Source organism: Panthera uncia, chromosome C2, assembly GCF_023721935.1.
Source record: "Panthera uncia isolate 11264 chromosome C2, Puncia_PCG_1.0, whole genome shotgun sequence".
Lineage (NCBI taxonomy): Eukaryota > Metazoa > Chordata > Mammalia > Carnivora > Felidae > Panthera > Panthera uncia.
Window position 1 is genome coordinate 86,390,639 of NC_064810.1, and position 26,592 is coordinate 86,417,230.

Genomic DNA, 26,592 nt, shown 5'->3' on the forward strand with positions numbered 1-26,592 from the left:
TTTATTTATTTTTTAATTATTTATTTATTTAGAGAGAGAGCACATGCAAGGGGCAGAGAGAGAGGGAGACAGAGAATCCCAAGCAGGCTCCACACTGTAAGTGCAGAGCCCAATGTGGGGATGATCTCAGGAACCATGAGATCATGACATGAACTGAAATCAAGAGTTGGATGCTTCGGGGTGCCTGGGTGGCTCAGTTGGTTGAGCGTCTGACTTTGGCTCAGGTCATGATCTCACGGCTCGTGAGTTTGAGCCCCGTGTTGGGTTCTGTGCTGACAGCTTGGAGCCTGGAACCTGCTTTAGATTCTGTGTCTCCCTCTCTCTCTGCCCCTCCCCTGCTCATGCTCTGTCTCTCTCTCTCTCAAAAATAAATAAACATTAAAAAAAAAGAGTTGGATGCTTAACAAACTGAGCCACCAAAGCACCCCTCATCTGTTGTGTTTCTTAAATTCCACATATGAGTGAAATCATATGGTATTTGTCTTTCTCTGACTTATTTCACTTAGCATAATGCATTCTTGTTCCATCCACATTGTTGCAAATGGTAAGATTTCATTCTTTTTGATCAAGTAATATTCCAGTGTGTGTGTGTGTGTGTGTGTGTGTGTGTGTGTGTGTGTGTATCACATCTTCTTTATCCATTCATCAGAGAACAAACTAAGGGTTGCTGGCAGAGAGGTGGGTGGGGGGATGGGCTAAGTGGGTGATGGGTACTAAGGAGGGCACTTGATGGGATGAGCACTGGCTGTTATGTGTAAGTGATGGATCACTAAATTATAAACCATTTAAAAAAATAAAGAAAAAAGGGAATGAGGCTGAAAAGTGAAACTGGGCTTGGCCAAAGTCATATAGCTAGGATGTAGTCAAAAACACAGCCGTCTGCATCCTGACTACACATTCTGTGCTTTTTCCACAAGACTACAACTGTGGTATCAAATACAGCTACACATGACAATGTGTTCAGTCCATGGCTCATCCTCAGGGATAAAAGTAAACTAGGGTCCATGATAGTTGGCATAACTAAAGATAGACCCAAGTGATACTAAAATATGAGTTCGCTTGGGGCGCCTGGGTGGCTCAGTAGGTTGAGCATCCTACTTCAGCTCGGGTCATGGTCTCACAGCTCGTGAGTTCGAGCCCCATGTCGGGCTCTGTGCTGACAGCTCAGAGCTTGGAGCCTGCCTCAGATTCTGTGTCTCCCTCTCTCTCTGCCCCTAACCCACTCGCATTCTGTCTCTGTGTCTCTCATAATTAAATAAACATTAAAAAAATTAAAAAAATAAAATAAAATGAGTTCACTAAAAATGGCAACATTCAGTGCCCCTAACATATGTTCACATAAATTATCTGAATAACAGCAATCTTGTGAGATACATAGGGCAATACTGAAGCCACCAGCCACATGTGGCTACTGAGTACTTGAAATGTGGCAAGCCCAAATTGAGTTGTGCTGTAAGTATAAAATACTGAGTTTCAATGACATGGTGTGAAAGACAATGTAAAATATCTTTATAAATTTTTATATGAACTGTAAAAAATTCTTCTGAAATATATCCTTTGACTTTTCAAGTCAGATAAAACTGGGCTTTACTTCAGCCCCAAATCTTAACTGTTTAACCTTCAATGAAGGACCTGTTCTTTCATAACTTTGGGGCAAGGCAAGATCACCAAGCCTTTGTTTTTTCTTATGTCAAATATTTATTACAATACTTCCAACATTCACCCACTCATTCAACAAATTACATATCAGGCACTGTTCTAGTCACGGGGGATACTGTGGTAAATAAGAAAGAAATATTCCTGCCTCCATGGATTTTATGTTTCAATAGGGGAAACGAAATGAAATAAAAATGATGCCATGTTTGCTAGGACATTTAGCACAGTAAACCCTGAATGACGGATATTATTCATATTACATTTATTATAAAATTGTATATGTATACTATAGCATTATAGATGATTTTGATTATTTTAGCAAGTACCTGAGCAAGATTCACGTCTGAATTTTAAAGCACTTGGCACAAGGCCTGGCAGAGTAGCAGACATGTGGCGCCCACAAAGTTGGAATAAGACAGGAGCAGACCTCAGTCCTTCAATCTCACTGGTAAAAAAAAAAAAAAAAAAAAAAAAAAAATCTTCACTGGTCCTTAGCAAAGAGTTCTACAAGCTCAGAACCAGCCTAATATTCTTTAGTTGTCAAGTTTTATGTGTTATAAACTATGCCTAGTTCTCATATTGCAAGATTTAGCTCTTGGCAATGAATTTTACCATTTTTACAAAGTATTAAGTCAAAGAAACCTTTTAATCTGGTTCTATATAGAGATCTATATTGGGAGAATACAATTCTGTACTCTGAGTAGAAAAATAAAAGCCACCTGGGTGGCTCAGTTGGTTGAGCCTCTGACTTTGGCTCAGGTCAAGATCTCATGGTTTGTGAGTTCGAGCCCAGCATCAGGCTCTGTGTTGACGGCTCCGAGGCTGGAGCCTGCTTCGGATTCTGTGTCTCCCTCTTCTCTCTGCCCCTTCCCCACTCATGCTCTGTCTCTCTGTCTCTCAAAAATGAATAAACATTAAAGAAAATAAAAAAATAAATAAAAATGAAAGCAGCATTCCCTCTCTCTCTCTCTCTTTTTTTAAATGTTTATTTATATTTGACAGAGAGAGAGAGACAGAGCATGAAACAGTGCATGATCAGGGGAGGGGCAGAGAGAGAGGGAGACACAGAATCCGAGGCAGGCTCCAGGCTCTGTCTGAGCTGTAAGCACAGAGCCTGATGCAGGGCTCAAACTCACAAACTGCGTGATCATGACCTGAGCTGAACCAACTGAGCCACCCAGGCGCCCCACAGTATTCCCTCTTCAGAGGGCTACATACTTCCTCGGTAGTTAGAAAATTCTAGTTTGATGAGCTTAAGAAAATGTACCTCTTTCAAAAGAAAATATACCTCTCTCTCACCTTTATTATTCATTTAACACTTATTAAGCAAGTCTTTGACATTGCTCAGAAGTGAATAAGGAAAAGGTGAGGCAGCATATGGAATTTATTCTGATTTTGTGAAGGGTTTTGATTTTATCCCTTAAGGGTTTTTGAGGTGAAATTCATTACAAAGTGGCGAAGTATGAAGCACAGACCTTCATCACTGAATATCACAAATCACTTAAAACTATTTGGGGAATCCATTGGGTTCTCTTCTTACATGAGAAAATGGTGTTTTTGAAGACCAGGAAGAGAAAGGTAAATTTTCCTAGATTAATTCTAGAATTACAGGGTCAACATCAAATAGTCCAAGTATAACTAAGATAATTGTAGAGATAATGGGAATGTAATGATGATATTTTGGAAGTGCAGACTACCAGGCCACAAGCACGAATAATTGATTTCTTTTTTAGCAAAACCTTTTGGCTGCTCATTTCCATTTAAGAGGCTCAGACATATGGCATTACCCATTGCTCGGCAGGCATTTTCTTAATTGGAAAACATGTGTGCCCCTTTTAGAGTCACCAGGATACTCCGGAGAAATCATTTTAGCATCCATAGATGTTCACATCTGTTCCTCTTTACCTGCATCAGAAGTTGTATGTTAAAACAAACTCAGCCGCATTTGGTTGACGGCAATCACTATTTCTAGCTTGCTTAAGTGTTTGGGCTGAGAGTGAAGACAGGAAAAATCCCTAGAAGAGGAGATAATGCTTTTAAAGTCTTCACTGTATCCATTTAGAGGGAAAGATGCATGGCAAGGTCAAAGAACTAGAAGACTCGTATTTATAGAGGATGCATTGGAAATCAGCAGACCTTTTCTCCCACTGTCTTTTTTCCAGCTAGAAATAGATTCCAAAAGACATTGTTGTCTCATGGATATGGCTTTGGGTTTTGGGGAAAGGCTCCTCTGAGGAAGGATTACTGCTGTTCAACAACCTCTTCCCCCTCATTCCCCAGCAGCCTCTGGGAGGGATGTAGAGAAGAGAGTCCAGTGCTGGACTCAGGGACATCTTTGCGAGGTAGTAACCCAGTTTATGCATCCTGTTTCCTAACCTTATACCATTGTTCTCCAGGAGAATCACATCCCAGGGAACAGATGTTATAGCTTTTCTCTCCTAGCGTAACCATAGGAGAGTTAATCCAAGCAGTTTGCTTTGCTTCATGAAGTACGAGGTTAAAGATTAAAGGACCTATAGAACAGAGAAGATCTGTCACATCTCTTGCTCCATAGAACTGACATTTGCTCAAGTTCAATGTTGTTTTTTTTTTTACTAGTCTTTTGTACTCCCAATGGCTATCAGCCCAATACTACGGGACTTGAAGGTCCTGGTCATTCAGACATGCATTAAAGCTCCCATTTAAAGGCTCCAAAGCATGTTGCCTTAATTTTACACCTGTCTCCTTCTTTCCCGAATAGGTAGTGCCCATTGATCTGTTGTGATACAATTCTGGACAACTGAGGCATAGACAGCAACTAGTCTAAAGAGATTGCTTAGGGAAATTGGCCATGCTGAGAGCAATGTGTAAGGGCTCTATCTGCCAGTCTAGCCATCTCTGCAGTATTTCTTCTGTGAGAGGCACCAGGCAATTCTAGCAGAGCATGGGTTTTCTGGTCAGCCTACCTGGGTTTTGATCTTAATTTCACCTGCTAGTGCCTTTGTGACTTTGGGCAAATATTTTCATCTCTCTGCGTTTCAGCTTCATTCTGTGAAATGGGTTAATAATATGTCTACATAGAAAAGTTGGGATAATTAAATGAGTTGATACATGAACAATGTTTGGAACAGTGTCTGGCACATAGTAAGTGTTGTAAGTTTCCTGTCATTATCAGTAGGCAGAAGTTCTTTATCTTCTCAAGTTTTACTGGCTCTGTGAACTCCCTTGAAATTGTATACAGAATCTAATGTGGCTGCTTATATATAAAATTTCTTGGCAGAGTGCTCATACTGTTCATCAAAGTCATCTCTGAAATGAAAATGTTTAAGAACCACTGTGCCACACTGTATAGGTCTCCAAACACTAAGAGTTAGTTTCTATCATTACTACATGATTTGGGTCCCTATAAATAACAAATCTTCAAGTAAAATAATAATTAAGAATCTATCTATAGGGTTTGTGAAAGCTATTGGTAAGGTATGCTACATTTGTTTTCTACAACTGCCTTTTCTGAATAAGAAATTATTATTTCTTATCCACAATTACAAGCAGAGGTTAGCTAGAAAGATCACTGGGCCAAATTAAATAATCAAAGAGAACATGCCATATTGAATAGCCCCCAAATTTGGGCATTTTTTTCCAGGCTTTGAGCTGCCCTGCATTAATGCAGTGACCCACTAGATGTCAATGTTTCCATGAGAATGAGTAAAGGCATTCTGTTGTCATCCTTAAAGCAAAGGATTAATTGATTGCTATAAAAAGTTAGATGAAATAAAATGTTCTCCTTGCTCTTCACACGAAGATAAGCTAATAACTTTGGACACAATTTTACTCCTCTGAATTCACCAAATGTCCAATTACATATCCTCTCTGCCTGGACCTTCAAAACAATATAAAATTGAATGAAGGCAATGAAAGAAGTCACAGGAGGATTTCGGCAGAGCACCATCCAGTTCAGAAACAAAGCAATTCAATATGTGTCTCCAAGACTTCTAAATGCAGTGACTTAGTAAGTAATGTTCTTCCTGTATCTCCCCCTATGTTCTTTTTCTTTTAGCTTTAGGACATTAAAAAAAAAAGTCTCTTTAAGAAAACAATGTTTCAGCCATCTTTCTTCAAGTAGGCTTGCTTAATTGGACAAAGATGACCCTATTTGAATCCTAAATCTGTGTGGAATAGTTCTGTGTTTTTAGATGTTCTATTTTTCCACCATTTGAGCACATTTTAGATGATGTGCCTCAACCATCAGACACAGATAATTAGCAGAGCCACAAAGAGCTATCTAAAGAGGCAAGGAAACATAATAGATGGGATATAGGAAAATTATATAAGCAGAAGTATCTAAATGAGTAAGGAGGATGCTGAAAGCATTAATTCAAGGAAAACACCAGCACAAGGGCTTCCTGGTATCCTGTCCTTGCAGTTTTATTCAGTACATGTTCTTTTCTCCAGGAGCAAGGAGCAAAGCAAATGTTACTTTATAGTGGTTCTGCTGCATGTGCGCTGAAACTTCCCCACTGTCAAATATCACCTGGGAATTTAAGATCTACCATGTTTACTAGAAAATTAAAACCAGGGAGTTTGTCAAATACATGCCTGAGTTAAACAGAAAGATTGATTAGGCTGGAAATGCTTTTCTAATCAAAACAGTAGGAAAAATGTGTTCCAGGGATTCAGCGTCCTAGGTTATTTTCAGATCTGACAACCACAGAAAGCAGATGGCCTCAGAGGCTGTGCTGGACACTGGTTAGGAAACATAACACAAGGTTAACAGTGACATATGCTGTCATCTGTGAGGTACCAGAGTTCCAAGAAATATGCTAATTTCAGGGTCTTCTCTGAAATAGTGTTTCCTCTGTGCATTTTCTAAAAGTTAATGTAATCAAGGCTTAAAATGACTCAGAGAAGGGAGCCATTTTATTTCCCTTGGAAGATCTCCAGGGAACTTCCCCAGAATCCAATCCCTTTACTCCATCTTTGACAGTTTCCTCTTCCAACACGTTGAAAGTAAAAGTGATTATTTGTGAATAACTCTTTATTATTTTCAACAAGACAGTATTTCAGTATAATAGTCTAAACATCCTAGAAATGTAATTCTTTATTTTAAAAGCAGTATAGATGTATTATTTATGTAAACCCAGGGTTTTAGACTTGAAAATATCCAGATTAATATTTATGGTGAGGTTTAGCGCTAGCAGTGGTTAGCAAAACTGTTCCCAAAGAAATCCCCTTTTTCTTCTTGCAACTTATCCATGATGTCTGAAATGGCCCCATTAGAGATTCACAAGAGAAATGCCTTTGCCATCAGAGGAGAAATCCCTTTATCAAATTACTATCATTAATGTCTTACTGTGAACTCATTTCTTTGCCTCTTTCTAATGTCATGGGTAAGATGGTAGAAACCAAGTGTGTAGGGTTCTTCCCAGAGAGGGTAGGTCAGGTGGATTGCCCTGGATAGTGATAGTATAAGGGAGCCCTGGAAGTGGGGGGTATGAGTTAAACAGAAGTATCCAAAATTAACAAGGATACCTGAAGTGTTAATAATAAAATCTTAGGAGAACATTATTTTTTTTAAGTTGATTCCTTGTTTTTGAGAGAGAGGGAAAGAGAGAAAGAGAGAATGTGCACGAGCATAGGAGGGGCAGAGAGAAGGAAAGAGAATCCCAAGCAGGCTCCACACTCAGTGAGGAACCCAATGTGGGGCTTGATCCTGTGACTATGAGATCATGACCCAAGCTGAAATCAAGATGCTTAATGGACTGAGCCACCCAGGTGCCCCAGGAGAACATGTTTTGTCTCCTCTTTAATTTTGTATCAGAAGACACTGAGAACAGGGCATTGGTTCCTGAAAATTATGTAGCCAGTTTTACCTGAGAACTGCCATTTTCTAGCGAGAAAAAGTAGAATTACAAGGGAGAGGTAATTAATGGAATTCTTGGTATAATGATATGTTGAGTTTAGTAAATCATTTTCCCTCCATTCCACGGGTGTTAGGAAAGACTGTTGCCTCTCTCCCTTTTTCCCAGCTGTGGATCCCTTATATAGGTACAAGGTTATCATGGTTTTAGAGGCAGCCACATGGTTTTCAAGAATTGTTTTACCACTATGTGCTGTTCACTTTGAGAATTTCCCTTAACCTTTCTAAACTTCAATTTTCTCCTCCTCAAAATGGAAAAAAAAACCAAAAACACCACCATAATCTGTCCAAACAAGTCATAGGGTGGTTTTAAGTTTAAAATGACAATTAAGTGTAAATGGATTGTGTGAACTGTGAGATGCTTTACATGATCCCTTGAGTGCAATTATTTGTATACATAGTGTAATTATTTCCTCTTAAAGTCTTTCTGGTCATGAAAACTAAAGTAATTGCAGGTAAAAATACGTCTAGTATGAACTCTGTTACAAAGCATGGAAATGTGTATAAGCAGATTAGAAGAAAGTTATACCTCTGAGAAAGGAAAACAAGAAATACTGTGGGATTTTATTGGACCCCTGACAGCGGCACAAACTTTACAATGTGACGTTAGCAGATAAGGGGGATGGAGTGAGATTGTCGGGCTTGTGACAATATCCTTCTGATGTTTTCTTTGGAGATGAAAGAGATAAGGTAATTTTTAAAAAGCATGTCCCAAATGCTGACTTGGCTTGTGACCCTTTCCAAACATTTGTGATCACTCATTTTGATGGCCTTTCTGATGTGACTAAACCTTATGAGTTATTTTTATTAAGATCTTGCAAGGTTGCCAGATAACTAATTACAGTGGAAAACAGCCAAGAAGCAGGGCCCAGAGTAGTTCACAGGGTGGATTGTCTTCCTCGCCTGTTAGTTATCAACTTTCCTAATCATTCTAACAACCTCCTTTTAAAACTGAACACACCTATTTCTGTGTATTCTTCTTTTATTTTGTCTGTGTCATGTATGTGTTTGTAAATTGCTTGCGTCTTATCTCCTCCTCAACACAGCCTGTACTTTTTGTTATCTTTGAGACTATCTTCAGGGTCCAATGTACTTAGACACATGGGTCTTGCTCTGATGTATATCCTTTCACCTTCATGGAAAGGAAGATGGAGTCTAGATTCAACTGCTCTCCTTACTAATTGTACAAATTTTATAATTATCTTTACAAAATTGGATCTTGATCTTCTTATGAAGACCCAAAAGAAAAGAGGAAGCTTAGCTTATTCCTTCACATTAATTCATTCATGAAACACTGTTGAGTGTGTGTTGCCTTCCAAGGCTCTGTATAGGACTTACCTGACAGATTTGACAAGAATTCTATCTTTGAAGACTAGAATAAAGATTTCAGAGAAAGAGAAACTCAGAGGAGAATTTCAACTGGGTGAAATTTATCTTTCACAGAAAGATAAACCCTAGGTGCTGAGCTTTAAGATTCAGATATATTTGTACCTCACTTGTTTCTTTTATCCTGACCCTCTTTGAAAGAGGACATCTCAAAGGCATTCCATTTTGTCCTCACACTTTGTTTTCCCATTGTGAAACTCATTATCAATAATAGGATAGTTCAGATTATTGGGTATCTTAGGTGTCTCCTTACCCCTAAACTTGGCTTTACTGAAGTTTCTTCATAATGGTAGGATATAGAGGGAGCATTCTTGGGCCAGCTAATAAGGCAGCACTAAGAAACAGGGCTCCGTCATCAAAGAATACACAGGACGATTAAGGGAATTGGGGATTTGACAGAGGTGATAAAAGAGAAGATTAATGAGAAGAGGAGAGGCACTGAATGCATATAAGTTCTCATTACCAGTGTACAAGTAGACTCAAGTAAAGCAGAGGTTAGAAGTGAAGGAAGGGGGTCAGTCATTAACCCAAATCCTAGGTACCAAGATATTTTATGGATACTGTGGGAAGGTGAATAAACTTTTTGTCACTGTTCCTCACTAAACTTTCCTCCAATCCCCCAAGTCTCTCCTCCAGTGACAGCTGAAAATAATTCTTGGCTAAGAATTATATCTGAATGTAAAGCATTAAGGGACTGCTATTGTAAAATCTTAAGGGATGGTGCGTTAAAATAAGGAACTGCAGAAGTCATCTGGATGGCTCTAATTGCTGATTATTTAGATGGGGGAATGGATCTGTGTTCTTAACACAGATTATGAGTGTCCTGAGTGTTGGTGGACGTAATGGTAGAGGTATTCCTCCTCTATCTGCACATGTGGTTGAACTGGTTTGTTGGTCCAGATGCTAATATCATTCTGCTGGCTCTTCATCTGATTGTTGTGGCTCAGGGTGGACACTGGTTAGCACACTAATTATACCATTAATTCCAGATTAAGATAGATAGAGGATAGACAGGAGAGGAAAGGAAAAGAAAAAGAAAAGAAGTTCTCAGCAACACATCAAACAGAAGAATATCTGGAATTTGTGAGGCAAATGAGACATCTATACATAGATAAGGCTAGGGCATAAAATGACTAATCCTACCTAAGGTTGAAACTCATTCTTAGTGAATAAATATACTGGTATATATAGAAGCAGAAATATACCAATTTATCTAGAAACAAATTCATTACAGTATCTTTTAAAACAGGAGATTGTTGGAAAGCACATACGTATCTTCCATGAAAATAACGTATAACTACATTATAATCCTTAATGGATGCTATTTCATTTTATGCTTTTACGTGTGTCTAAGATTTTTTCCTTAGGATAAACTTCTTAAAAGAGAAGTACTGTGTCAAAGGATATACACATATTAATTGATTCAATATATTTTGTAATCTGCATGCTAGGAATGTTTTGAAACATTTAAATTGATGGTTTGAGTGATGTTTGAATAATTTATACCCCCACCAGCAGAGTATGAAGGTCTTATTTCTTCATCTTTTAGACATTAGGTATTTTTCCCTTCCCGCCTAATAGATAAATGTTGAATTTTCTTGGTCTTATCATTTTTATTTCTTTGATTATTAATGGCTCTGGCCATTACTGGCTCGCTGGCCATTTTTATTTCTCTTTACAGGTTACTTCTTCATGTCCTAAAGCCATTTTAGGATATGCTTTTTTGTCTTTTTCATGTTCTTTTTAAGAAGTATTTATGTATTCACATCATATGTGTTGCAAATACCTTTTTAAAATTTTTTTAATGTTTTTAATTTAGTTTTTGGAGAGAGAGAGAGACAGAGCACGAGCAGGGGAGGAAGAGAGAGAGAGGGGGAGACACAGAATCTGAAACAGGCTCCAGATGTGGGGCTTGAACCCACAAACTGCAAGATCATGACCTGAGCCGAAGTCAGATTCTTAACTGACTGAGTCCCTGCATTTATTAGTCTTTTATTTTCATTTCTGCTATTGGTGTCATGCCTAGAAAGATTTTTCCACCTTGATGGCATTTAAAGTGAACACATATTTTCTCCAACTATCAGTATGGCTTACTCTCTTTATATATGATTCTTTCAACCTGATGACATTTATAATGGTAAAAAAAAAAAAGTAGGAATCTAACTTTTTCTCTCCAAATGTTAGTCAGTTTTCCCAATGCCACTCATTGGGATATCTTCTTTATTACATTCTAGGTTTTTCTGTGTGCTTCTGTTTCAGACTTGTCTGTTCTTACACTTATTACCACAGTGTTCAGATATTATAATTCTAAACTACACTAATATATGATAGATATTATCCCCGCCCTATCACTCTTTTTTATGTGTTTTACAGTAATTTTTATCCAATTACAGGAAGAAACTAAGATGTCAGAAAATAAAAATCTAAAGGTCCTAGTGTTAAAGAACTCTCTCTTGTCAGAAGGAGAATATGAAGTATCAGAGATTTTTTGGATGATTTCAAAAAGGATAAAGCTTATCTAGCAGAGGAATCCAATTCTGATTCAACTTCAGATTCTCTAGACTCTGTTGATCCAGTTAATCCTGTAACAACTGCCACTTCAACAGATTTGGAAGGCAATTTGATAGCCTCTATAAAGCTGCCTTGTAATACCCAGGACCAAAATAACTACGGCTGGCAAGATATTCAATTAAAATAGGTAGCATTGATACAAATGATGCAGAGTCAGACATAAGGTACTCAACCTTATATTTTATGATCAACCAGTGGTAGTGAACTATTTCCATTTAAAAAAGCAATGTACCTCTAGTGACCATATGGTACCTGATATCGAAGGAAGCCCAGGCCCGTACTTGGGGATCTGCCATCGATGCCCTTGCTATTGGATCAGAGTAAAATCTTTGGCACAGGTTGGAGAAATGGACTTTAAAAAAAATATCTGAGACCAAGACTCTACTAGGAGCTTAAGGAACTAAAGAGACCTATCACCCTAATCCCAAAGGTGGACATATTTATTGCTTTCTATGGATTCACCTTCTCATAACCTTACTATTAAAAACAATTCCAAGTATAGATAACATAGCCTAATTTTAAAGTTATAAAATGCTAACTTTAGGAGTTTTCAATATAAAAGCAGTCAATAAGATCAATTCTTCTGAAACCACGGTCTTCACCACCTCAGATTAATAGATTCAATCTAACTTTATACAAGAGCTGAAGACCTTTAAGGAGAACTCTAACCAACTCTAATCGGTCATTCAGTCTCTATTTGAATATTTGCAGAGTCAGGAAACTCATATTTTTCTAAAGTAGCCCATTCTCTGCTCCTTAGTTTTATTAGATCAAAATAGCTTTTCCTATAACTTCTGTGATTCTATTTTCTGGAGACCCAACAACACATACCTACCCTCTCTTTGACAAGTTTGCTCTTTAAATGTTTGAAAGGACTAAACTTCTGCAGGATCTCCAGGCTGCCCCTGGTCCTCCTGTGGTGCTAGTCTCTGAACTTGCATGTTTCCTCTCTGGTGTATCAGAATCTGGAGCTCCAGATCAAATGAAAATTCTGAGTCAGAGTCAATCAACATAGAGTATAGTGAAATGAATCATTTTAAAAATCAGATATATTTCTCTTTGTATCCCCAGTGTGTAGCACAGAGCTCAACAAGTATATAATAGGTGCTTATTAAATATTTGAATGTCTAAATGAATCAATGAGACACTTTAGATCCTTTTCATGATCATTTTAACAAAAAATAGGTTGTGTTTTCTGAACAGAATGCAATTCTTATGCACATATGCCCATATTCCTTGAAATGTGTGGAGAAAAATCATAGTAGAACAGGTTAAATAAATTTAACCTGCTTCGATTTTGCTTAGGTAGCTTCAAGTGTTACAGATTTGATTTGATTTTTATTCTGTTTATAGTTCTAGGACCCAGAGCAGAGGTTTGGTTCGTGGCAGCTCCACGTATCTCATAAAGGATCATTTCATGTGGAAAGTTCCTGTAATGTCCCAGTGCACAGACATTGGTCTTTTTAAATGTGCTGGTGCTAGAGGATGTGCGCCTCTTTGTTTCATGACCTGGCAGTTTGTTTCTCAGCTGCATGTTGCTTTTGTTAGTGTTTCTGCTATTGCCAGAGGCGTATCTGTTGAACCTGGCATCTGTTAGTGTACTTTCTCCAAAACCGAAAGCTAATTTAGGCTTTGTAGTGTATGAAGTCCTACTAGTTCTTGCCATTTCTGATTTTTATTTTGGCCCCAAATTGTCACTGTAATGAGGACATTTTTTAATTTTTTTTCCCTCAAATGATTTATTTTTCCTAGTGAGTTTTTTTCCTCCTGGAATCTGACCTTGTACATTTGTGCTTGAGTTTTATTAGGAGTGCTTTCTATTAATACTCCGTGACTTCTCCCATTCTCCTCTGCCCTTTTTCCCACCTCAGCTTCTTGCTCTAATTTTTGTATAAGGTTTCCTTTGTCTGAAACTGAGAATTGGATCTCTACCTTACACTGTCTCATAACTACCCAAGTAGCATATTGTGGACTGTTCCAGGGTAGGATGAGACCCTTCCCTAGGAAGTGAAGAAGAATTAGCTGCAATATAAAGGAACAATGATAGTTTCAAAATGTCTATAGGGAGAAGTTTGGGGGTGATAATCTGGTTGAAAGAATTGGAGGAAGAGTATGTCTGGACGGTTGTGTTGAAGCTGTGTTTGCATTAAAGCAAACTTTCTACTTAGAACTGATTGTATCTTTATTGAGGGGAGGACATGATCGGAATTATTGTGACAACTAAAGCCACCTTAGCTAGCCCTCTGCACCACTCCTATGCCTTCACTTGGTATTAAATGGTGTGGGAGAGAACCCTCTTAAATGCTTGCCACCTCCCTTCCATTTATTCCTTCTCCAGGATCTGCTTTCCTCCAGTTTTATGACAAAGCTGGGAAGGACAAAGACAGCTCAATGATGGAATGGAGAATTCAGGAATCTAGTTTCCACCTCAGCTCCATATTTTCAAGATCCAAGCCTGTCTTCCCCAATTCCTTTAGCCTGGCTTCCTACTCTCACTCTCCTTTGGACGGGTGCTCCTGGGCATGCGGTGTGGTAAGAGAGAAATCATATTGGCCCAAGTTGATGCCCACATTGGGATTCTGGCTGTGGCATCTATGAATGTGAGGCAACTGGGCAAATTATTTGGCATCCTTGAGCTTCAGGTAACTTAATTAGAGAAAGGGGGATAAAGAAAAAAACCTACATTTTAATTTTATTGGTGAGTGGGAAGATTGAACCAGGTATTGTGTATTATTTGTATAAGAAATGTTGAACAAACACTATCTCTCCTCTTTCCCCAAGGAAACAGTAGAAATTATGTAGCAATGTGAGAAATATAAAGAACATTCTCCCCTCTCTGGTTGCATTTAATTCAGTTCCATTCAATATACTCTTTAACTGGGTTCATATAGCTAATGGAAAAGTGGTGTGTGGAGAGGGATCCAGACTTATAGATGGTGGTTCCTTAGCATTAACTTGACATAAAGGATTGTACTTGTTCAAAATTCAATAAAAACATTTCATAATAATACAATTAATAATTTGTAAGCAAACTGCTTGCTAGGAAGTACATTCTGTGATGGAGTTTTGTGTGGTGTGTATGCATGTGTGTGTTGTATCCATTCAGGGGACATCATTTCTTCTACCCAAATTGTGTGCACACGTGCGTGTGTGTGTGTGTGTGTGTATTTCTATGTTTTTTTCTCTATATAAAGACCTGATGACTTATTATCTCACAGGTGTGCACATAGGTGGTAATACATGAGTACACGAGTAATATGATAGGCTGTATTCAGGCATATGCTACTCTAAAGAAGGACCAGGACCTTAGCAAGATGAGCTTTCCTCTAGCTGAATGTCTGGTTTTGAATTCCATCTCCACCACTAATGTTCTATCTGACCTGATAAATAATCTTCCTGAGTTCACTTTCTTGACTGTAAAGTAAGAGATTTTTAATTTTCCAAGTATCCACCTTGTAGAGTTTGGGACACATTTCAAATAATATAGCTGAAAGAGATTTGTAAATAAGAGTGCTATACATGTGCTACTTTTATTAATTAAGGTTGGGGTGGGGAGCTTCTTGTGTGATAAGCCAGCATTACGTTCCCAAAGGCAGAGACCATGATGGCCCTATTGGGGAATCAAAAGTTGATGTCCTGTGGGTACTTGTCCTGGAAGCCAGAGGGAGAAGAGCTTCTCCCTATTGAAAATTTCCCCTTCCATTTACTTCCATACTTACATAGTGAATGCAATAGTGATAGCAGAAACACTACCAGAAGTAGGAAGCTTCCTTAAAAAGCCCTCAAGGTCACTCATTAGTATCTTATCACATGGAATAAGATTTTTAAAATGTGTTGATTTTAACACATCTTAATTGAAGCATGCTACACTTCTTTTGTGTGTGAGTCATCTGAAATCTTGCACTGACCTCTAAAAGTAGACACATACAAGGATATAAAAAGTGATGTTTCAAGTAGAAGGAAAATGTCATTATGATGTTTTCTTTTTCTTTATGTAAATATGGTTATTCTGTAGAAGAAGTACTTCCCACCTTGTCAGAATGGGGCTCTGTGAGTTTTCATGTAAGAGAGTAGATTAGTAAACTGGAACTCAAAGTGACATTGATAATATTAACATAGATGGCATTTATTAGAGTGTGTGTGGAAAAAGTAGCTTTACATATGCATTAAGTGATTTATTATTTTTTTTTAAATTTTAACCTTTGTTTATTTTTGAGATAGAAAGAGACAGAGCAGGAGTGGGGTGGGGGAGGCGAGAGAGAGGGAGACATTGAATCTAAAGCAGGCTCCAGGCTCTGAGCTGTTAGCCCAGAGCACAACATGGGGTTTGAACCTACGAACCGTAAGATCATGACCTGAGCTGAAGTTGGATGCTCAACTAACTGAGCCACCCAGGTGCCCCATGCATTAAATGATTTTAAAAGAAACTTCCATTTGGATGAATTTACTTCTCTCAAATATAGGTATGTTAGATTGAGAAATATTTGCATTTATTAGAGTTGAAGATTTGCTATTTTTACTATGTACAAGTTGAATGTTTTACTTTTTCTCAAAATATGTGAAAGAAGAGTTCCCATCATGACTGAGTGCAGGTGGCCGAGGAACTTGGATATGATCAGGGATACAAGATGGGTTCATTGATCTGTAGGGACCAGGTCTGGGAAGCACTGAATGAACAGATGGTCATGAGGAATCTTTTCACATGAGGCGACAGACAAAACTGTAGTTGCATTCCAGAGGGGATGTCACATGCCAGAGAGATCTGTCTATGGGTTCAGAGGCAAGACACTAAACATGTTGCTGAGGGCACCCTTAACAATTTTGTCAAATGGTCCCTAGTCAGCTGTCTTCATAGAACTGGGTACACATCAGTGATGTTTACGCAGGGGCATCTTATATTTCAGCTAAATGAGGATGAGGTCTAGGAGAGGGGCTATAATGCTTCCGGGTGAAGTCCTCTCTGGGGAAAAATATGTACAAAATGAGAAATAATAGCACAAGAGGAGAAATGGGGGACATTAGATAATTTTTCCCTGAGCCAGCAGTTACCCCTTCCTTCTTTCTAGAAGACCAAATTATAATAATGAAGCTCATAGCCAAATTTGCTTTGGGGCTATAGAGTATAAACACCATGGAAAGATAGGTCCTCACTCCTCATAATGTGCAGATCTAGGATTTGTACAACATCACATTGTCCTCACTCTTATACGTAAATGGATAGATTCGTACATTAGGAGTTTAATAGAACATGAATATCCTCTGAGAGAAAGTCCTAGTTTCTTAAATGAGGTAGCTTTGGGTTAATGCTATTTGTGGTGTGCTACGGAGTCAGAAAAATCACACCAACCTTTCAAAAGTGAGAATATTTAGAATATATAAGATGAGGGTAGATAAATAACAGCTTCTGTAATCAACAGATTTTTGGGGGGGATCAAGTTAGCTATGTATAAAAATCTCCGTACATAGAAAATACAATCGTGATATAGTATTATTTAGGTGAATTTGAATTGCCGTGCCACCACGCCCCACTAAATTAGAATCTAAAAGTGCATCTCCCTTAAGCTTCTAATTAATTTCCATAATTTAGTCTATCTATAACACATTCTAAAACAGGTAGGATCTGTCTCATCCAATTTCCTCAAAGCCTTAAATGTTCTATGTAAAAATAAAAACTATTCTTCTAGGTTCCTCTGGGTTTACCTTTCAATCTTCATACTCTTTGTTTATTCAGGCAGTTTGATTAAGTCACCTGTGAGATTGACACCAGGGGTAGTTAAATCCAGTTTCTCTCTGCTCCACACAAACTGGTAGATATTGCCGCACCTAGCCAAGTGTGTAGGAATTTCAGGTGGTTTTCCTTTCCTTAAGTAGTCATGGCTCACTCACATGCTTCTTTGTGTCTTCTGGGATTAGAAACATATATCAATGTCTATCTAAATTAGATGAGCATGCCTGGTAGAATGTGCTGCAATGCTATGTGCTGCAACCCTGAGTGTCTGACATGTGACCTTCTAGTGGACCATATGGAGCCAGTGGACATGGAAGAAAGTATAGGCAATAATAACTTGGCCAGCTTGGGTTGAATATTTACTGTGTATAAGGCACTGTTCTTCCCACAGCAGATCTTATCAGCACCAATAAGAAGCTCAGGTGGTAGGTAGTGCTATGATTTCTATTTTACAAGTGAGAAATAGGAGGCTAGTTGATTTCAATGATTTTTTGTATGGCCAACTTGCAAGGTGGGTATAGAACATCAATCATCTGGCTGCAGATCCATGTACTTAACCATCACCTATTTCAACTCTTTATCCCTGGCCTTTAGACATTTAAATGTTTGATCCATTTTTCTAATAGCATCTCTTCTTAATATGCCTGTTTCACCTAATCCCTCAGAGAAAAGAAATCCAACCATTAAGACACTGGCTGTCTACCATTTCCTGGTATAAATAGCCCACTAGAGCATTACCAAAAGCAAAGTAAAACAAAGCTAAACAAAACAAAAAATGAGGCTGGACATTTTTAACCATGAACTGATCAAAGCAGATGCATTCTGTTTTTTAATATATATTTTTTTATCCTGAAGTTTCTTTTTCCAAAAGAATCTTCAGGAAGAGAGGTAAAGATATGCAATTTTAAACAAACAGAACAGTAAGGCATAAAGTTTTCTAGGCAGAAAGAATATTTTTAGGAAAACATTTTCTGTTTAATACATTAAATTCAGTTTGGATTCTGATGAATTATATCCAACATAATTTGCAATTAAGACACTTGAAAGTAATTAGCTATAATAATCATTGAGTATGAAGCAGTATAACATAATATTGCATATCATGGACTCCAGAGTCAGGAAACGCAGATTCACATCCTAGATTTGTCACTGTTTTGTGGCCTTGGACAATTCACTTAACCTGTCTAAGCCCTTGTTTATTCCTCAGTATAATGAAAATAATTATATATCTGCTTCAAAAGTTTGTAAAGTTCTAAGCTCAGTTCCTGTATTATATAGTAAGCAACCAGTAACCCATTATTATATAAGTCTGTGATGCTTGGGGGATATTTAGAGTAATGTTCAGGCATGAGTATTATAGTCATGTAGATATTAGTTGTTGCCATGAGTTTAGGTTTATTTCTTCAGGAGTTATTCATAAAGTAAAAACACAGGGGTGAGAATGAACCATTTAGGGTGGAACAATGAGGAGGAAATAGGCTGTGAGGAAGATTAAGGGATGGCTGGAGAAATAGAAAATTAGGCAAGAGGGAGTGTATTAGGGTATTGAAGAACCAAATATATATGAGGGTATTTATTATAGGAATTTATTATAGGCTCATGTGATTCTGGAGGCCAGAAAGTCTCATAATCTGCCCTCTGCAAGCTGAAGAACCCAGGAAAGCTGGTGGTGTCATTCAATCTGAGCTCAAAGACCTGAGAAACTGGGGAGCCAATATCATGCTTCCGATTCCAAAGGCCCAAGAATCTCAGGGATGATGGTGTAAATATGGGTTTGAGTCTGAAGGCTTGAAAATTAGAAATGCTGATGTCCAAGACCAGGATGAGACAAGCCAAAAGAACAAATCAGCCCTTCCTCTGCCTTTTTGTTCTATTCAGGCCCTCAGTCCTCAGTGGATTGGATGATGCCTGCCCTGGTGGATGAGGATGATCCTCTTTACTTAATCTGATTCAGAAGCTAATCTCATCTGGAAACACCCTGATAGACACACCCAGAAATCATGTTTTACCAGCTATCCCTTAGCCCAGTCAAGTTGACACACAAAATTAACCTTCCTGAGTCCACCCCTTATCAACTTGGCACCCACATAGGTCACCTTAAACCATACTTAATCTCCAAATAAAGATAATTAACAAGGTCATAATTCTTCCTAACACGAGAAAACTATCCTGCATACAACTGAAAATGCACTAATCCTTTCCTCAGAAAGGAGTTTGTAAAGTCCATTAGTGGTGTTTACTCTTCTCCTGATATTCCATAACTTAAATACTTTGATGTAGAATTAACAATACTTAAATACTGATATAACATCAATACATCTTATGTTATATCATAAACAAAACAAAGACTTCTTTTATATATATCATATATAAATATGTGTGTGTGTGATGTATTCAGAACAAAATAAGGAAGAAATATTAATGGCAACTATAGTTCTCAATTCTGTAACTGGTCAAATAGTCTTAGCTGGTGTTTTAACAACCTTTTTCTACCATCCATTCTGTCTGTATTCCCTTTGTCTTTAGCAAGCACCTTAACTAGTCACAGTTTTTCACCTGACAGGGTGATTCATATCTTAATTCATGAAGGGTCTGAATCATTAGTAGTCTTGCCTGGATTGAGTTATTGTAGGTTCTATTGACCTTAATCACAGGGCATGGTAATAACAAGAGATGGCCTGTATTCCAGACATACTCTTCTCTATTTCCATCGTGGAGTAGTAGTTCAATTTCTCCTGGGTAGTCAGGATCAGTCTCCCCAGACAACACCACAGTTACCTTCTTTGCCATTGATCCAAAGCCCAGACTGGCTAGGTGGCAGTTCAGTAGAATCATTGTGTCCCTTGGTAGAACTATTACTTCCTCTGGAACTGACATCTGTACACCAGCAGAACATAAAGCAACAAACACAGGAAACAAAAATTTCACTGACTGGTTACCAGACGTAATGGTGAATAGTGCCATTTCCATTTCTACTTCTTGATTCCTGGACCCCTGAATCCTGGCTATTGGAGAATCCACACCACATATTGGATGCTGATTCAAAGTATAAAGAGCCTCTGGAGAACCTTTCTTCAGCTCTGCAAGGAACTGCCATCTAGCTGGCCCTATAACTGAGTCTTCAAAAGGTCATTTCACCATTCTATCAAGTCAACTGTTTCAGGGTGATGGAGAGCATAGTAAGACCAGTGAATTCCATGATCATGGTCCCATTTGCCTCACTTCTTTTACTGTGAAGTGATTTCCTTGATCAGAAGCAGTGCTGTGTGGAATACTTAAAAGAAAATGAGTTTCACCCACCAAAGGAATTGCAGTCACCTAGTCAGGTGAGGAAAAATATGCCCATTGACTTTGACAATTATATATGTCATGGGCAATTTACAACTTTATAGTAGGTAGAAGTGACCTTCCAAGTGTGAATGACAAGTGTGCCACTTAAGAGGGAAAAAGGTTGCTAGCTAAAGGAATCAAAGAAAGGGTTTTCTGTTGTTGCTCTAAGTTGTTTTTGTTCTTCAGGTAAAAAAAAGGCATGTGCTGAATGCCAAAGGGCCAGTATTGGTAAGAGAATGGTTTAAAATATAAATGAGAAGGTGAGTCACAATCCCTTGAAGGGAATGAAGGGCTAGGACACAGAGCCCAGGTTCTTCATGCATGCATTCCTTCATCGTTATTCTACCAGTACAGCATTTACTTCTTATCAGGCACCAAAACAAGTACAGGAGACGTTGCGGCAAACCAGATGTATAAATCGTGATTCTCTTCTTTGTGAAGTTTTCACTTTACAGTTTGGATTTTATTCCAAGTCCAAGGAGAAGAAGTCATCAAAGGAATTTAAGCAGATAAATTGTCTGATTTGTTACATAGCATCGTTGCAGTAATGGCTCATCAATATGTAAGGAACAGAGTAGCATGTTAAAATCATCCACAGGAAAGTAATCGGAAACACTCTAAAATGGTTCTGGGTAGCTCATGGTCTAGTAAGGTGAGAATATGGGTTCTTTGCTCTAGCTCTTTCATCTGCCTGGGACCTCTTTGCCCATAGTGTTTGCAAGACTGGCTCCTTATTGTGATTCATTTAGCAGCTTAAACTTCATTCTGTCAGAGAAGCCTTTCTTAATTCCTCAATCTAAAATAGCTACCAAGTTGCTCTCTATCACCCAATCTCAGCTCTTTGTATAGCTTTATCTAGCTTTATGTCACAATATAAAGATGTTTATGTATAGATACTTACTTCTATTTTATTGATTCTCTTTCTCTATTGGAATCTAAATGTCATGAGAGCAAGTGCTATTGTGTGAATTTCACAACTGTGTTCCTGCATCTGGAATAGAGCTTGGTACATTAAGCAGGTGCCTAATGAATGGATTTTATGAATAAATACATAAAAGCATAATATTAATATAACGTAGCTGCTGAAACAGAAACATGCACCAAACACTGTGTAATACAGAATAAGAAAAACTGCAGACTAAGTATCATTTGTATATCAATAGACAAGGAACCCAGGGGACTTTCTATTTTAAAGTAGGGATGTAAGCAATTAATAACTCACCACACTTCTAATAAATAATAGAGGTGGGATTTGAACTCAAGTTGAAGTGGGTTCAAAATTGACACATTTTACACCCCGCCATACTGCCTTTCCTTTCTCCCATGTGTGAAAACAGGGTGGTTTTTATTAATTTCTTATACACAAAAGGAACGTGTTTCTCTAGTTATTAATATAGAAGACAATTTAACATGATCAGCTGAGGAATGAGACAGACCTAGTTTGAAGCCTGACTCAGCTGTCTACGAACTGTGTGACTTAATCTCTCTGGCCTTTCATTTCTTCACAGTCATTGTAAGGATTAAATGAGATGATACATATTAAGTGTTATGATACATATCAAGTATGTATACTTGTGTATTAAGTATGATGGTACATATCAAGACTATTAGAATAAGTGTTGGCTATTTTTATTCTAATAGTCTCATTAACATGGGCATTATTGTTATGACTCACTTGAAAGAAAAGCTGCCACTCAAGAAAAGAAACTAGGCTGTTTCTAGATTCTTCTGTCATTGTTACAGAAAGCTTGGAACTTGGAGGCAGCAGCATGTGAAAATTGCTTGATATTAAAGACCTAGGTTGGCATCGTATCACAACCCTTGTCACTTGCACCAAGGATGTCAGTGATGAAGTCTGAGTGAGATGCTCCGGCTAAGTATGACAGGGATCAAGAAGAGGGAAAGAACTCTGTGAACCAGAGCCGAGTCCTTCTAGGCCGGGCCCAGCGGAAGCAGAGGCCCGGGAAAGGTGGAAATATATAAATTCTGTTCACAGTGTGCTAAGTAGGGAGGCTTGGGTAGAGCAGTGGGATCCTGCGTGGGGGGCTGATGTTAGAGAGGACATTATCTTGTCAGAAACAAAATGTGTCTGTTATCACTTTACCTGCTTTGAAGAGTTTTCTTTCTAGGAAAGTAGTGTCACTCTGTAATCAGGAATTAAATCTGATATTTTTCTTAGTTCTGTTTAAATGTATTTTGGAAAAATGCCACTTAAAACAAATTAGCCTCCTCCTCCTCAACAAAGTGTTCTGTTAACATCCCAAAGTGATCCTGCTGTACCTTTCCCGTGCTTGTTTTAATGAGCTCTTTTTATCTTTTAAATCCTATAGACCTTCCCTAAAACCATCTGAAAGCCTTCAATTTGTTGCATTCTTACCCAAGAATCTTGCCTCCAATACCTATGTGTCAGGAAACATGCATAACTATGTTCAGTCCGTTATCATTTGTAATCACAAAAGATAGGAAATAACCTTAATGTCCATAAGTAAAGACATTAAGATAAATTGTGGTACAGTTACAGAATAGAAAACTACTCAATAGTAAAATAAAGCTAAATCTACGTGATTTAAAAAAGTGTTAAAGTTTAGAAAGCAAGGTATCAAGTCATGTCTAGAGTATGATAGCATTTGTATAAATTTGAAAATTCCCACAAAACAATAATCTATGCTATTTATGGAGATATAAATAAAAGCATTAAAACATGGATTAGGAAGATAGAGATCAAATTCATGGGAATGGTTGTGTCTGGGAAGGGGATGTGGCAACTGGGATTGGGGAAGGCCTCCAGGAGGGCTCAGTGTTAACCAAAATATTTTATTTCTTTTGTAAAATAAATTAAGTAAAAAAAAAAAAAAAAAGACAAAATATGAGCATTTACAGGGTGCCTGGATGGCTCAGTCAGTTAAGCATCCAACTTGAGCTCAGGTCATGATCTCATAGTTTGTGGGTTTGAGCCCTGCATTGGGCTCTGTGCTGACGGCTTGGATTCTGTGTCTCCCTCTCTCTCTTCCCCTCCCCCACTCACACACTGTCTCTCTCTCTCTCTGTCTCAAAAATAAGTAAACATTAAAAAAATATGAGCATTTACTCATTCAGTGAGGGTTTATGTGTACATTGTTATCTTTTTCTCTGTAGTTTTCTGTATTTTTTCCATCCTATCAAGAATAAAAGTTAAAGATAAAAATGATCATTAAGGAATAGATTAGAATGTAAAATCTCACACTTTCTACCTTCTAAGACCACTTTTGTTATTCTCCGTCCCTCATCAATGGACTTTATAGTCTGAAAGATTTTGTTTGACAAGTTGTATTTATTTAGCATAATTCATATCCTCACTTAAGAAACAAATGTAAAAGCTAGGGCACCTGGGTGATTCAGTCAGTTAAGTGTCCTACTTTGGCTCAGGTCACGATCTCATGGTTTGTGAGTTTCAGCCCTGCTTTGGCTCACTCCTGTCAATGCAGAACCTCCTTCGGATCCTCTGTCCCCCTCTTTCTCTGCCCCTCCTCTTTCAAAAATGTAAATGCCAATACGAGCTTATCTTGAAATAAACATTCGTAGAGGCACATGACATGGTGATGGTCATTTTGCCCAGATTTGTACTTGCGTGAATGTTGTGAGGTTATTGATGAAGGGGCTGGTAGGGGGGGCTGGGTGACTGCCCAGCTCCTCCTCTCCAGGCCACCCTGCTGCTCCCTGCTCTTCATTAGCCAGCTGATGAATCTTGTAAAGGGATTACACACTTCATTTTGTCACAAAACCATCTATACTCAAGGTTAATGTTATAATCCTGACTATGCTTTGCAATGAAGTTTAGAATTATTGGGGGATGTGTGGGAATTTATGCTGATAGCTATAATCAAGTGTTCAAAAATTAAGGATATCTAAGGCAGTATCTTTAGTTATAATGTACATCATGTCAGGAGATATTATATAATGTAATATATCCACAGTTTGGAAGAATCACCTTGGGAATGCCACAGGTATAGTATAACTCCAACCAAAGCAAAGAAACCTGACATTTTAGTTAGCCTATATAATCTCATTTGGGGCAAATACCTGATTACTATTTTAATTTTTGAAATATTTAAAGCAACTTGAAGATTTTTATTAAGATCTTTTAGAGCCCCCAAGTAGCGAGGGATTTCACACTGGGGACAACTACTCTCATAGGGATCCACTTAATGTTTTTTGAATCAATGAAACAATTTCCTTTTATCTCTAAATAAGCCCAATAGCTTCACAAGTGTGACTATTTCTTTATTTAGTCTGAATTTAGGAGTACGATGGAAAAACATTAAATCACAAAAAGACACATTCTGGTATGAGAAAATGGTGTATAGGGCACATGAAGATGTGCCATTTATGGGAAAGAAAGACTGAGTCTGGGGTTGAAAATCCATTAGTATGATGAGGTCTGAATTTGGGGTAAGTATCGAAGTCACCATAGTAAAACTAAAAACGTAGACCAAGAAAGCTGAGGCAATAGTTTCTCGCAGAAATTCTAAACTGAAGAAAGGAAACCATTCCTCTTTGCAAGTCACTGTAGCCTATCCATTATCCCTACCTCTGGTGAATACTTGGCAATGCTTGGGATGCCTACCAGTAATGCTGGCTGACAGGCGAACACATTCATGCTAGAGCTGAGATACTGTGCCAGATTTCAGAGGTAATTTTAGGTCACCAGATCCAAGCCAAATATCCACACTTGAGAAAGACTGCCTAATGCACTAGGAGAGAGAATGGGGGAAGGGGACCCCTACGCCTCCAAACTCTATCGGGGCTCCTCCAACAGTTTTTACTTCAGTTAGATTTCTTTGCATGGCTCCAGAAGGCTGGAGTGAAAATCTGCTTGCTAATGACAACTCATTTAGTTGAATGACAGCTGTTTGATGCTCACAGGGAATGAAGCGAGCATTGCCTGGTGCATGCTATACCCTCTTTCAACAGCTTTGCTGCCAGAGGATGTTTACTACTATGGCACTAGAATTAAATGGGAGCTTTTAATGAAGGGAAATCTCACACTACCAAACAATAGCCTAAAAAAAGTATGAAAGAGAAGAAAACTCTGAGAAATAATACAGTGTTTTACTCTGGTCTACTAGCTGAATCGATTGCTACACCATTCAAATCTATGGGGTACTGATGCAATAGGGTTTGGGACCACAGATATATCAACATAAATCCTTGTTTGCATTCATTTAAGAATTCATAGTACTGCTTGTCATAGGAAATAGGGGTCTTTTAGGCTGCCCATCTGTATGCAGACATGCTCTTACATACAATAGCGTTTGTACAATTTAGAATTTAGGTAGCAGTAAGTCTGGATTCTGAACAGCTTTATGTAAAACTTTAAGAAAATTGCCAAAAATGGGTTCTATAATACGATCTTGACTACCATATTCGATTGATTTTCTTTGATGAGATTTTGTAGTCTGCTTTGATATACTGTTTCTTGAACCCATCATAACAGAACTGGAGATGAAGTACAGTGACTACCGACATTGCTGCTGCTCTGCTCAGCTCATCAAAGTGATTTGATCTGCACACAGAACTCCGTTTTGTTTGGCTGCTTGAGAGATAACTATTACAAGACTTTTACAAAATGTTAAAAATTGTTATTCAAATTTTATATTTCAGGGAAGAGTGATTTCTTCAGGAATTTACATTTGGTGAAGAAAATGTTGCTTCTCTTTTAGACCTCAGATTCCTTTTTGTAGCAATGCACAGTTGGCTACATGAGCATAAACAAATGTGAAACCACATACTGAGAGACGCTACATTAAGAAAGTGAAATAAATTCAATGCAATGTCAGGAAATATCATTCTCTGTCACTCTCTGAAGGAAAGGGTAATATGTTTCTTTGTGCCAGACTCCTCTTGGCATTAAAAAGACCTAGAATACATCTTTGTGCTATTCATTATTTTTCTTCCTCTGAGCCCTCATTCATAAACCTGAGACAGTTAGGTATGTTTACTGCCTTACATTGCCTCATTCTTACTTATTCTAGGACACAGAATTTTT

General features: G+C 38.1%; 1 pseudogene; it reads right to left on the bottom strand.

The window, feature by feature from the left end:
- Window positions 1–25,203, bottom strand: part of LOC125921594 (inositol 1,4,5-triphosphate receptor associated 2-like) — a 44,315-nt pseudogene extending 19,112 nt beyond the window's left edge.
- Window positions 25,204–26,592: the final 1,389 nt, after the last annotated feature.